Source organism: Bos javanicus, chromosome 11 (genome assembly GCF_032452875.1).
Source record: "Bos javanicus breed banteng chromosome 11, ARS-OSU_banteng_1.0, whole genome shotgun sequence".
Lineage (NCBI taxonomy): Eukaryota > Metazoa > Chordata > Mammalia > Artiodactyla > Bovidae > Bos > Bos javanicus.
Window position 1 is genome coordinate 59,606,814 of NC_083878.1, and position 13,844 is coordinate 59,620,657.

Sequence of the window (13,844 nt, forward strand, 5' to 3'; positions counted from 1 at the left end):
AAGCAACTCCTGCAGCTCAATTCCAGAAAAATAAACGACCCAATCAAAAAATGGGCCAAAGAACTAAATAGACATTTCTCCAAAGAAGACATACAGATGGCTAACAAACACATGAAAAGATGCTCAACATCACTCATTATCAGAGAAATGCAAATCAAAACCACAGTGAGGTACCATCTCACGCCAGTCAGAATGGCTGCAATCCAAAAGTCTACAAACAATAAATGCTGGAGAGGGTGTGGAGAAAAGGGAACCCTCTTACACTGTTGGTGGGAATGCAAACTACTACAGCCACTATGGAGAACAGTGTGGAGATTCCTTAAAAAACTGGAAATAGAACTGCCTTATGATCCAGCAATCCCACTGCTGGGCATACACACTGAGGAAACCAGAAGGGAAAGAGACACGTGTACCCCAATGTTCATCGCAGCACTGTTTATAATAGCCAGGACATGGAAGCAACCTAGATGTCCATCAGCAGATGAATGGATAAGAAAGCAGTGGTACATTTACACAATGGAGTATTACTCAGCCATTAAAAAGAATATATTTGAATCAGTTCTAATGAAGTGGATGAAACTGGAGCCTATTATACAGAGTGAAGTAAGCCAGAAGGACAAACACCAATACAGTATACTAACGCATATATATGGAATTTAGAAAGATGGTAACGATAACCCTGTATACGAGACAGCAAAAGAGACACTGATGTATAGAACAGGCTTATGGACTCTGTGGGAGAGGGAGAGGGTGGTAAGATTTGGGAGAATGGCATTGAAACATGTGAAATGTCATGTATGAAATGAGATGCCAGTCCAGGTTCAATGCACGATGTTGGATGCTTGGGACTGGTGCACTGGGACGACCCAGAGGGATGGTATGGGGAGGGAGGAGGGAGGAGGGTTCAGGATGGATTTTCTTTTAAAAATTTAAAATAAATTTTAAAAAAAATAAAAATTAAAAAAAAAAGAAAGAAAAAAAAAAAAGAAGAATATTAGCGAAACTGCACAGTGAGTAGGAAAGTAAATGCAAAGAAGTAGCAAGGACAAAAATAATAAAAAATGACTAATAAGGGTAAAAGTAGAAAATTAAGATTTATACTGAATCTTTGCTATATAAATGAAGGAGAAGAATAGATTGCCTAGTAAGGCATAATTTTATTAATCAACGTTAAAAGTACATAATAATATACAGAGCACATAATATAACATTGTGTAGATTTTATCTCTGGGGAAGTTAAGACAGAAATCTGTTTATGTAAATTATCCTTTTGGTGAAAAAAGGAGAAAATGGTACAATCATTTCATTGAGGCAAGAAAAGCATTTGATAATTTTCAATCCTAGTCTCTGATAGAAAATGTCAGAATATAAGAAGTAAAAGGGAATCCTTTTATTTTGAAAAAGAAATAACCTACCCTGATGATAATGATCATGGCATCTGGTTCCATCACTTCATGGCAAATAGAAGGGGAAACAGTGGAAAAAGCATCAGACTTTATTTTGGGGGGCTCCAAACTCACTGCAGATGGTGATTGCAGCCATGAAATTAAAAGACACTTACTCCTTGGAAGGAAAGTTATGACCAACCTAGATAGCATAATCAAAAACAGAGATATTACTTTGCCAACAAAGGTCCGTCTAGTCAAGGCTATGGTTTTTGCAAGGTTTTGTATGGATGTGAGAGTTGGACTGTGAAGAAAGCTGAGTGTCGAAGAATTGATACTTTTGAACTGTGGTGTTGGAGAAGACTCTTGAGAGTCCCTTGGACCACAAGGAGATCCAACCAGTCCATCTTAAAGGAGACCAGTCCTGGGTGTTCATTGGAAGGAATGATGTTGAAGCTGAAACTCCAATACTTTGGCCACCTCATGTGAAGAATTGACTCATGGAAAAGACCCTGATGCTGAGAGATTGGGGGCAGGAGGACAAGGGGACGACAGAGAATGAGATGGCTGGATGGCATCATGACTCGATGGACATGAGTTTGGGTAAACTCCGGGAGTTGGTGATGGACAGGGAGGCCTGGCGTGCTGCGATTCATGGGGTCACAGAGTCAGGCACGACTGAACGACTGAACTGATGATAATGGGCTTAACAAAGGACAGAAGTGGAATGGACCTAACAGAAGCAGAAGATATTAAGAAGAGGTGGCAAGAATACACAGAAGAACTGTACAAAAAAGAGCTTCACAACCCAGATAATCACGATGGTGTGATCACTCACCTAGAGCCAGACATCCTGGAATGTGAAGTCAAGTGGGCCTTAGGAAGCGTCACTACCAACAAAGCTAGTGGAGGTGATGGAATTCCAGTTGAGCTATTTCAAATCCTGAAAGATGATGCGGTGAAGGTGCTGCACTCAATATGCCAGCAAATATGGAAAAAACAGCAGTGTCCACAGGACTGGAAAATGTCAGTTTTCATCCCAGTCCCAAAGAAAGGCGATGCCAAAGAATGCTCAAATTACTACATAACTGCACTCATCTCACACAGTAGTAAAGTAATGCTTAAAATTCTCCAGGCCAGGCTTCAGCAATACATGAACCGTGAACATCCAGATGTTCAAGCTGGTTTTAGAAAAGGCAGAGGAACCAGAGATCAAATTGCCAGCATCTGCTGGATCATCAAAAAAGCAAGAGAGTTCCAGAAAAACATCTATTTCTTCTTTATTGACTATGCCCAAGCCTTTGACTGTGTGGATCACAAGAAACTGTGGAAAATTCTGAAAGAGATGGGAATACCAGACCACCTGACCTGCCTCTTGGGAAACCTGTATGCAGGTCAGGAAGCGACAGTTAGGACTGGACGTGGAACATCAGACTGGTTCCAAATAGGAAAAGGAGTATGTCAAGGCTGTATATTGTCACCCTGCTTATTTAACTTATATGCAGAGTACATCATGAGAAATGCTGGGCTGGAAGAAGCACAAGCTGGAATCAAGATTGCCGGGAGAAATATCAGTAACCTCAGATATGTAGATGACACCACCCTTATGGCAGAAAGTGAAGAATTAAAAAGCCTCTTGATTAAAGTGAAAGAGGAGAGTGAAAAAGTTGGCTTAAAGCTCAATGTTCAGAAAACTAAGATCATGGCATCCAGTCCCATTACTTCATGGCAGATATGTGGGGAAACAGTGAAAACGATGGCTGACTTTATTTCTGGGCTCCAAAATCACTGCAGATGGCAATTGCAACAACATAATTAAAATACCCTTACTCTTTGGAAGGAAAGTTATGACCAGCCTAGACAGCATATTCAAAAGCAGAGACATTAAAGTAATGGCAAAGTGCCCAAAAAAGGTCTGTCTAGTCAAGGCTATGGTTTTTCCTGTGGTCATGTATGGATGTGAGATTTGGACTATAAACAAAGCTGAGCACAGAAGAATTGATGCTTTTGAACTATGATGTTGGAGAAGACTCTTGAGAGTCCCTTGCACTGCAAGGATACCCTACCAGTCCATCCTAAAGGAGATCACTCCTGGGTGTTCTATTGGAAGGACTGATGTTGAGGCTGAAACACCAACACTTTGGCCACCTGATGCAAAGAGCTGACTGATTGAAAAAGACCCTGATGGTGGGAAAGATTGAGGGCAGGAGGAGAAGAGGACGACAGAGGATGAGATGGTTGGATGGCGTCATTGACTCAGTGGACATGGGTTTGGGTGGACTCCGGGAATTTGAATGGACAGGGAGGCCTGGAGTGCTGCAGTTCATGGGGTCACAAAGTGTCGGACACAACTGAGTGACTGAACTGAACTGAACTGATGATAATGAGTTCAGTCACTCAGTGGTGTCTGACTTTGTGTGACCCCATGAACCGCAGCACACCAGGCCTTCGTGTCCATCACCAACTCCCGGAGCCTACACATACTCATGTCCATCGAGTCGATGATGCCATCCAACCATCTCATCCTATGTTGTCCCCTTCTCCTCCCACCCTCAATCTTTCCTAGCATCAGGGTTTTTTCAAATGAGTCAGTTCTTCACATCAGGTGGCCAAATATTGGAGTTTTAGCTTCAACATCAGTCTTTCCAATGAATATACAGGACTGATTTCCTTTAGGATGAACTGGTTGGTTCTCCTTACAGTCCAAGGGACCCTCAAGAGTCTTCTCCAACACCACACTTCAAAAGCATCAATTCTTCAGTGCTAAGCTTTCTTTATAGTCCAACTCTCACATCCATACATGACTACTGGCAAAACCATAGCCTTGACTAGATGGACCTTTGTTGACAAAGTAATGTCTCTGCTTTTTAATATGCTGTCTAGACTGGTTATAACTTTTCTTCCAAGGAGCAAGCATCTTTTAATTTCATGACTGCAGTCACCATCTACAGTGACCTTGGAGCCAAAAAAAATAAAGTCTGTCACTGTTTTCACTGTTTCCCCATCTATTTGCCATGAAGTGATGGGACCAGATGCCATGATCTGAGTTTTCTGAATGTTGAGTTTTAAGCCAACTTTTTCACTATCCTCTTTCACTTTATCAAGAGGCTCTTTAGTTCTTATGATAATAGCAAACCTTTTAATGCATTACATTAGGATGAGATATCAACAACCTCAGATATGCAAATGATGCCACTCTAATGGCAGAAAGTGAGAGGAACTAAAGAGACTCTTGATGGGGGTAAAAGAGGAGAGTGAAAAGCTAGCTTAAAACTCAGCATTCAACAAACTAAGACCATGGCATTAAGTCCCATCATTTCTGGCAAATAGATGGAGAAAAAGTGAAAACAGTAGCATAATTTATTTTCTTGGGCTCCAAAATCACTGCAGACAGTGACTGCAGCCACAAAATTAAAAGGCTTGCTCCTTGGAACAAAAGCTATGACCAAACCTAGACAACATATTAAAAAGCAGAGATATCACTTTGCCAACAAAGGTCCATATCGTCAAAGCTATAGTTTTTCCAGTAGTCATCTACAAATGTGAGAGTTGGACCTTAAAGAAGGCTGAGAGCCAAAGAATTGATGCTTTCAAACTGTGGTGCTGGAGAAGACTCTTGAAAGACCTTTGGACAGCAAGGAGATCAAACCTGTCAATCCTAAAGGAAATCAACCCTGAATACTCAATGGAAGAACTGATGCTGAAGCTGAAAATCCAATATTTGGCCACCTGATATGAAGAACTAACTCATTGGTAAAAACCCTGATGCTGTGAAAGATTGAAGGTAGGAAGAGAAGGGGATGACAGAAGATGAGATGGTTGGATGGCATCACCGACTCAATGGAGATGAGTTTGACCAAATTTGGGGAGACAGTGAAAGACAGGGGATCTTGGTGTGCTGCAGTGCCTGGAGTTTCAGAGTCAGGCATGACTTGGCTACTGAACAAAAATAACAGGATGAGATGTAGGGAATTTCCTAGTATCATCATTCTCTGATGTGCAGTGCGGAATTGAAAACAATTTATATATCTATTACTATGGTAAATAATAGTAGAATTTCTTTTCTTTGTAAGGGATGGAATACTATAAAGTGTTCTAAAATTAGTAAAATTTATACAACACCATGATTAGATTTTTAAAAGAGTAGTAAGTTTAAAGTAAGAAAGTCTATTACTGTTAATTTTTAAAACTTGCAAGTATCAGCATATACTTTTCAACAACATATGCATAACTTAAAATGCATTTTAAATACTCTAGATTTGGTGAGTATAGAGTCAGACTCCAGTCAAGAAAATGGAATCCATGCCAGGTAGTTTAATATGGAGAGACAAGGAGGAAAATCACCTGCGTTTTCCCCTTCTCTCCTTTCTTGTGCCTTCTATTGACCCAGCCTAACATGACAACAGAGGATAAGGGAGTCTGGACATGTATTCTGTAGGGGGTCTGTTCCTTGTTTAAAATGCAGGCCAAGGGCATGCAGGGGGAATGCAGACTGGTTGGATCTGAGGGCCAACAGGTAATGAGTAGCCCAAGGCCTTTACAGGAGAGGGAAATAAGTAGATAGATGATATTGGATGAAATAATAATAACATTAAAATGACTGAAAAGTTTGCCAACCAATGCTTCCAGTGTACCATGAACCAAGCAATTTTGTGAATCTGAGATAAATTATAATGAAACAGAAACATTATTAAGCACAAAAATAATATTAATGAAATGAAAACTTTTTAAACTAGTCAATCTGCTGTAATGCTTACTTATTTGAGATTTGATCTGGTGGAGATCACAGAGCAATTGCTCTGCATTCTCATAAATCCACAGTATGTCCACGGTACCGTATCATTTCTGTTAGCTAATGACTATACCCAAGCTGGGAGTAAAGTAGCAGTAATTTAGATGAGACAATAAACTTTATATTTTTAAATGATTAATCATTTCTCTATGTAAAGAAATGTTCTGTGTTCTGACAGAAATCTCTCAGAACACAGATTATTCAACCAGTTAAAGAGAAAAAGAGAATGATAAAAGACAAACACACCCAGTGCTAGACCCTCCTTGGCATGTGCTGACTCATTTAATCATCTCTGCAACACTGAGGGAAGTTCTAAGTAGTAGCCTCATTTTACAGATGAGGAAACTGATGGTCAGGATAGCTTAAAGTATTACCTTATCACACTGCTATGAATGACAGGAATAGGATTTTAACTCACTCATCCTGGAGCTAAATGAGTTAGAAAGATAAGAAACTGACCAATTGATAGGTGGCTTTAACCTTATAAATTCAACCTCATCTTCTTTCTAAGTAAACTTGCTTGCTCACATACTAGAGGATCTAAGAAATATTCTTGCCTTTTAGCTTAGAGAGGAGTCAGGACAACAATTCAGTTCAGTTCAGTAACTCAGTCGTGTCCAACTCTGCACACCATGAACTGCAGCACACAAGGCCTCCCTGTCCATCACCAATTCCCAGAGATTACCTAAACTCATATCCATTGAGTTGGTGATGCCATCGAACCATCTCATCCTCTGTTGTCTCCTTCTCCTCCCACCCTCAATCTTTCCCAGCATCAGGGTCTTTACAAATGAGTCAGCTCTTCACATCAGGTGGCCAAAGTATTGGAGTTTCAGCTTCAGCATCAGTCCTCCCAAAGAACACCCAGGACTGATCTCCTTTAGGATGGACTGGTTGGATCTCCTTGCAGTCCAAGGGACCCTCAAGAGTCTTTTCCAACACCACAGTTCAAAAGCATCAATTCTTCAGTTCTCAGCTTTCTTTATAGTCCAACTCTCACATTCATACATGACTACTGGAAAAACCATATCCTTGACTAGACAGACCTTTGTTGACAAAGTAATGTCTCTGCTTTTTAATATGCTGTCTAGGTTGGTAATACCTTTCCTTCCAAGAGTAAGCTTCTTTAAATTTCATGGCTGCAATCACCATCTGCAGTGATTTTGGAGCCCAGAAAAATAAAGTCTGACACTGTTTCCACTGTTTCCCCTTCTACTTCCCATGAAGTGATGGGACCAGATGCCATGATCTTAGTTTTCTGAATGATGAGCTTTAAGCCAACATTTTCACTCTCCTTTTTCACTTTTATCAAGAAGCTCTTTAGTTCTTCTTCACTTTCTGCCATAACAGTGGTGTCATCTGCATATCTGAGGTTACTGATATTTCTCCCAGCAATCTTGATTCCAGCCCATGATTTTTCATGATGTACTCTGCAAGTAAGTTAAATAAGCAGGGTGACAATATGCAGCCTTGACGGACTCCTTTTCCTATTTGGAACCAGTCTGTTATTCCATGCCCAGTTCTAACTGTTGCTTCATGACCTGTATACAGGTTTCTCAAGAGGCAGGTCAGGTGGTCAAGTATGCCCATATCTTGAAGAATTTTCCACAGTTTATTGTGATCCACACAGGCAAAGGCATTGGCATAGTCAATAAAAAATAAATAGATGTTTTTCTGGAACTCTCTTGCTTTTTCGATGATCCAGCAGATGTTGGCAATTTGATCTCTGGTTCCTCTGCCTTTCCTAAAACCAGCTTGAACATCTGGAAGTTCACGGTTCACGTATTGCTGAAGCCTGGCTTGGAGAATTTTGAGCATTACTTTACTAGCATGTGAGATGAGTGTAATTGTGCGGTAGTTTGAGCATTCTTTGGCATTGCCTTTCTTTGGGATTGGAATGCAAACTGACCTTTTCCAGTCCTGTGGCCACTGCTGAGTTTTCCAAATGTGCTGACATATTGAGTGCAGCATTTCCTCAGCATCATCTTTTAGGATTTGAAATAGCTCAACTGGAATTTCATCACTTCCACTAGCTTTGTTTGTAGTGATGCTTCCTAAGGCCCACTTGACTTCACATCCCAGGATGTCTGGCTCTAGGTGAGTGATCACACCATCGTGATTATCTGGGTCATGAAGATCTTTTTTGTACAGTTCTTCTGTGTATTCTTGCCACCTCTTCTTAATATCTTCTGCTTCTGTTTGGTTCCTGCCATTTCTGTTCTTAATTGAGCCCATCTTTGCATGAAATGTTCCCTTGGTATCTCTAATTTTCTTGAAGAGCTCTCTAGTCTTTCCCATTCTATTCTTTTCCTCTATTTCTTTGCACTGATCGCTGAGGAAGGCTTTCTTATCTCTCCTTGCTATTCTTTGGAACTCTGCCTTCAAATGGATATCTTTCCTTTTCTCCTTTGCTTTTGGCTTCTCTTCTTTTCACAGCTATGTGTAAGGCCTCCTCAGACAGCCATTTTGCTTCTTTGCATTTCTTCTTCTTGGAGATTGTCTTGATCCCTGTCTCCTGTACAATGTCATGAACCTCCCACCATAGTTCATCTGTCTATCAGATCTAGTCCCTTAAATCTATTTCTCACTTCCACTGTATAATCATAAGGGATTTGATTTAGGTCATACCTGAATGGTCTAGTGGTTTTCCCCACTTCAATTTAAGTCTGAATTTGGCATTGAGAAGTTCATGATCTGAGCCACAGTCAGCTCCTGGTCTTGTTTTTGCTGACTGTATAGAGCTTCTCCATCTTTGGCTGCAAAGAATGGAATCAATCTGATTTCGGTGTTGACCGTCTGGTGATGTCCATGTGTAGAGTCTCCTCTTGTGTTGTTGGAAGAGGGTCTTTGCTATGACTAGTGCATTTTCTTGTCAAAACTCTATTAGCCTTTGCCCTGCTTCATTTTGTACTCCAAGGCCAAATTTGCCTGTTACTCCAGGTGTTTCTTCACTTCCTACTTTTGTATTCCAGTCCCCTGTAATGAAAAGGACATCTTTTTTTGTTGTTAGTTCTAAAAATGTCTTGTAGGTCCTCGTAGAACTGTTCAACTTCAGCTTCTTCAGTGTAACTGGTCAGGGCATAGACTTGGATTACTGTGATATTGAATGGTTTGTCTTGGAAAAGAATAGAGATCATTCTGTCATATTTGAGATTGCATCCAAGTACTGCATTTCGGACTCTTTTGTTGACCATGATGGCTACTCCATTTCTTCTAAGGGATTCCTGCCCACAGTAGTAGATATAATGGTCATCTGAGTTAAATTCACCCATTCCAGTCCATCTTGGTTCGCTGATTCCTAGAATGTCGACGTTCACTCTTGCCATTTCCTGTTTGACCACTTCCAATTTGCCTTGATTCATGGACCTAACATTCCAGGTTTCTATGCAGTATCACCAGTCACATCCACAACTGGGTGTTGTTTTTGCTTTGGCTCCATCCCTTCTTTCTTTCTGGAGTTATTTCTCCACTGATCTCCAGTAGCATATTGGGCACCTACTGACCTGGGGTGTCCATCTTTCAGTGTCCTATCTTTTTGCCTTTTCATACCGTTCATGGGGTTCTCAAGGCAAGAATACTGAAGTGGTTTGCCATTCCCCTCTCCAGTGGACCACATTCTGTCAGAACTCCCCACCATGACCCGTCCATCTTGGGTGGCCCCACACAGCATGGCTTAGTTTCACTGAGTTAGACAAGGCTGTGGTCCGTGTGATTAGATTGGCTAGTTTTCTGTGATTATGGTTTCAGTCTGTTTGCCCTCTGATACCCTCTCTCAGTGCCTACCATCTTACTTGGGTTTCTCTTACCTTGGACATGGGGTCTCTCTTCATGGCTGCTCCAGCAAAGCACAGCCACTGCTCCTTACCTTGGACATGGGGTCTCTCCTCTCAGCCTCCGCTCCTGACCTTGGACGTGGGGTGTGTCCTCTCTGCTGCTCCTGCCCCTGCAGCCACTACTCCTGTGGGACAGATAAGCAGATTCTTATCTCCATTAGTCTTTAACCTGACTTCTGTGTGATTTCCCAAAGGTGGTGATCTCAACCACAGTAGAGGGTGCCTGCCACATTCTGCAGAGATAATGGGTTTCAAGGCTAATCAAAGAAACAATCAGAAGAACACAAGTTGCTTACTTCATGCCCATGTATATCTTCTTTATTTCTTTCACTGAAAACATTACATTCCACCTATCTTCATAGCATGAGACTCCACTATAACTTTGTATCTATGAGGTAGTCTACTCTTCTAAAATACTTTGGAGCTTGGCCCCAATTTGTCCTCTTGTCTGAATGAAATGAGATACATAATCAAGCTCTTAAAATATTAAAAATTCCATTATTGTATATCTATCTAAATGAGAAAACAGTGGCTTAGTAAGGTTAAAGGCAATTTTGAAAAAAAAAAAAAAGAGAGAAAGAAAGCTATCCAACCTTCTGGCCTTTGTCAATGAGTACATGGTTGTCTACATTCATTACACATGGAATTTGTTTTTAAAAAATTATATTCACATTGATATAAATGTGATAAATGTGTTCTCTTGATTAACTTGCTCAGCGATTACAAGCTGAGCTTCCAGTAATTCTGAAACTTACTTGCTTCTGTTTTGGATTACTTGAACAGGAGGGAAACAGCCATGTGGGTAAAGAATCATTCTGAAAAGAAACAGAATTAATGCCATCAGTTCTCCATCAACTTTTCAGGAAAAATCTGTGTAGTCCTTTGTTATTTCAGGATCTGTTCCTCTTTGTTAAATGACAGTAATTCAGTCTTTGAGTTTCTTGAGGAAAATAAAATTTGAATGTCAAGAACAAGACCACAGTGAAGTAAGCCAGAAAGAAAAACACCAATACAGTATAATAATGCATATATATGAAATTTAGAAAGATGGTAATGATAACCCTCTATGCAAGACAGCAAAAGAGACAGATATATAGAACAGTCTTTTGGACTCTGTGGGCGAGGGCAAGGGTGGGATGGTTTGGGAGAATGGCATTGAAACATGTATATTGCCATATGTGAAATGAATCACCAGTCCAGGTTTGATGCATGATACAGGGTGCTTGGGGCTGGTGCACTGGGATGACCCAGAGGGACGGGATGGGGAGGGAGGTGGGAAGGAGGTTCAGGATGGGGAACACATGTACCCCTGTGGCAGATTCATGTCAATTATGGCAAAACCAATACAATATTGTAAAGTAAAAATAAATAAATAAATTAAAAAATAAATAAACAAATAAAAGTTATGTTTACATTTAAAAAAAGGAAAGGGTGAGGCCAAGATGAAGAATTCTTAATCCTCTAAAACAAATCTTTATCAAAAAGTCATGGAAGGACTGTGCTGTTAGGGGACAATTTAAGTTGTCAACATGATGCAAAATAGAAAAAGTGTGGTGATGATCTCAAGTCCCGTTGTTTTTCAATGGCATTCATCACAATGGAAATGGCAGACGTTACATTTACAGAAAAACAGTAAGATCAAGCCTCTCTGGTGGGCACCCAGAGAATCAGGAGGCTACTCAACAGCACACACACCCCTGAAGAATGAAGGCAGCTTAGGGTCCAGGGTTAAATATGGAGGGAGTAAAGAAGTGGTTGGTTCATCACTAACAGTCATAATTCTACTTTTTAATCTTAAAAAGTGCTTTCTTCCCCCTGTCCTTCCAAATATGATTTGTTATAAATCAATTCATGTTTAGTTTGCTTAATTAATATATTAATAAATTAGTATAGTATTTTTATACACACACACACACACAAAAAAGAGCTAAGAGTTCAACAAAGAAGCAGGCATAAGTTTCATGGAGATACAGGTTCCAATAAATTTTCTTTTTCACATCTGGGACTTCTTTTACTTTCATCTGCTCCATCTGCCTGTGCTGAGAGAGCTAACAAGTGCATCACTGCAGGCTTCTCAGCATCTTTTTTCTTTGCTAAGACACCATATCTTTAAAGTTTTAATACTTGCCTGTAAAATTATATATTTAATAAATATGTTATACATGATCATTATTGAGAATTTGTTAAATCTCATGAAGTTACAAAGCTTTTTTTCATAATTCAATTATCCAGAAATAGCTACATTTAACATTAGATAAAAATCCTCTGGAGGAGTAAATGGCTATTCACTCCTACATTTTTGCTGAGAAAATCCCATGGACAGAGGAACCTGGTAGGCTACAGCCCATAGGGTCACAAAGAGTCAGACATGACTGCAGTAACTGAACATACACAGATGCACCCATGTTTCTCAAGGCCATACCCACACATACATAGATATATCTATAAACTGGGTTCTGACTCTATACTAGATTCAGACTAGAATGACTAGACTGACACTAGAATGACTCTACATTCTTTATTTCACATTATACTGCAAATATTTTCATTAACTATTCTTGAAAACACCTTTTATAGCTATTACTTAACATATTGTTATGTGGATGTACCGCAATCTATTTAAATATTACCCCCAAACTGAACACATCCATTTTTTCCTGAAGTCCTTTATATCTACCCTGTAATTTAGAAATGCAAGGGCTTTTTCTCTAGCACATATGTATTTGTCTAATGTGAGTGAGATGCTTTCCAATTTTTTCCTCTTTTTCCTTGGTGTATAATTGCTTTACAAGGTTGTGTTCATTTCTGCTGTACAATAAAGTGAAGCAGGTGCATGCCTTCATGCTTAGCTGTGTCTGACTTTGTGATCCCAGGGACTGTAGCCCACCAGCCTCCTCTGTCCATGGAATTTTCCAGGCAAGAATACTGGAGTGGATTGCTATTTTCTCTTCCATGAATCAACTATATGTATATGCTTACCCCCTCGCTCGAGAGCCTCCCTCCCCCATCCCACCCCTCTAGGTCATCAAGATACCAACAAGATAAACTAATGAATCTAAAAACAAAATCAAACAATTAAAAAAAAAATTCCAACGAAATCACAAAACAAACAAACCAAAAACCAAAGCAGAGAACTAATGGAAGAATAAAGCAAAGGAAATAAAACAAATAGGCAAAAATGATTTTTTTTAAAAAAGGAAAAAATCAATATACAAACCAAAGTGGGGAAATTGTCCTCAGAGACCCATTATGCGGGGATCTTTACAGTCCTTTCCAGTGTTCAGGGTTTCCTAATAGTATTCATTTGATGTTCTATGGTAATTGTTGCATCTCTAGATGTATTCCTGATGCATTTGTGGAGAGAGATATTTTCTATATCCTCCTTCTGCTTGCTCAGACATCTTGAAATTCCCTTGCTTTCCAATTTTGCATTCACAAAGGAACTGAGAAGTCCAACTCCAGGCAAAAATCTTATGTGTAAATGATCTAGCTTAATCATAGGCAGTGATAAGGTTTAGTGTGGCAGATCTCAAGAAAAGCTGGAGCTTATTTTTGCCACCTGACTGTGCTATCACAGGAAGTGAAGAAAGGCTTGATTGTAACTTCCAGGATGGCTCATAGTCCTAGCTAATCTACTAGTCCCATGACTGCTCAACATTACTAGGGGTTTCTTTTCTGCATCTTTCAAATTACACTTGAATACTGTCTCTCACATTTTTTAAGTTTCCCAATGGAATAGAGGGAAAAAATAAATATGAATTCAATTAAAAATGAAAAGGATGGATTAGTGAGATTAATATTTAGGAGGCAATTGCACTTTTTGAAGAATCATTC

General features: G+C 39.8%; 1 long non-coding RNA gene across 1 annotated transcript in view; it reads left to right on the forward strand.

The window, feature by feature from the left end:
• Positions 1-13,844, forward strand: part of LOC133257182 (uncharacterized) — a 73,082-nt gene that overhangs the window by 46,157 nt on the left and 13,081 nt on the right. The window lies entirely within an intron of this gene.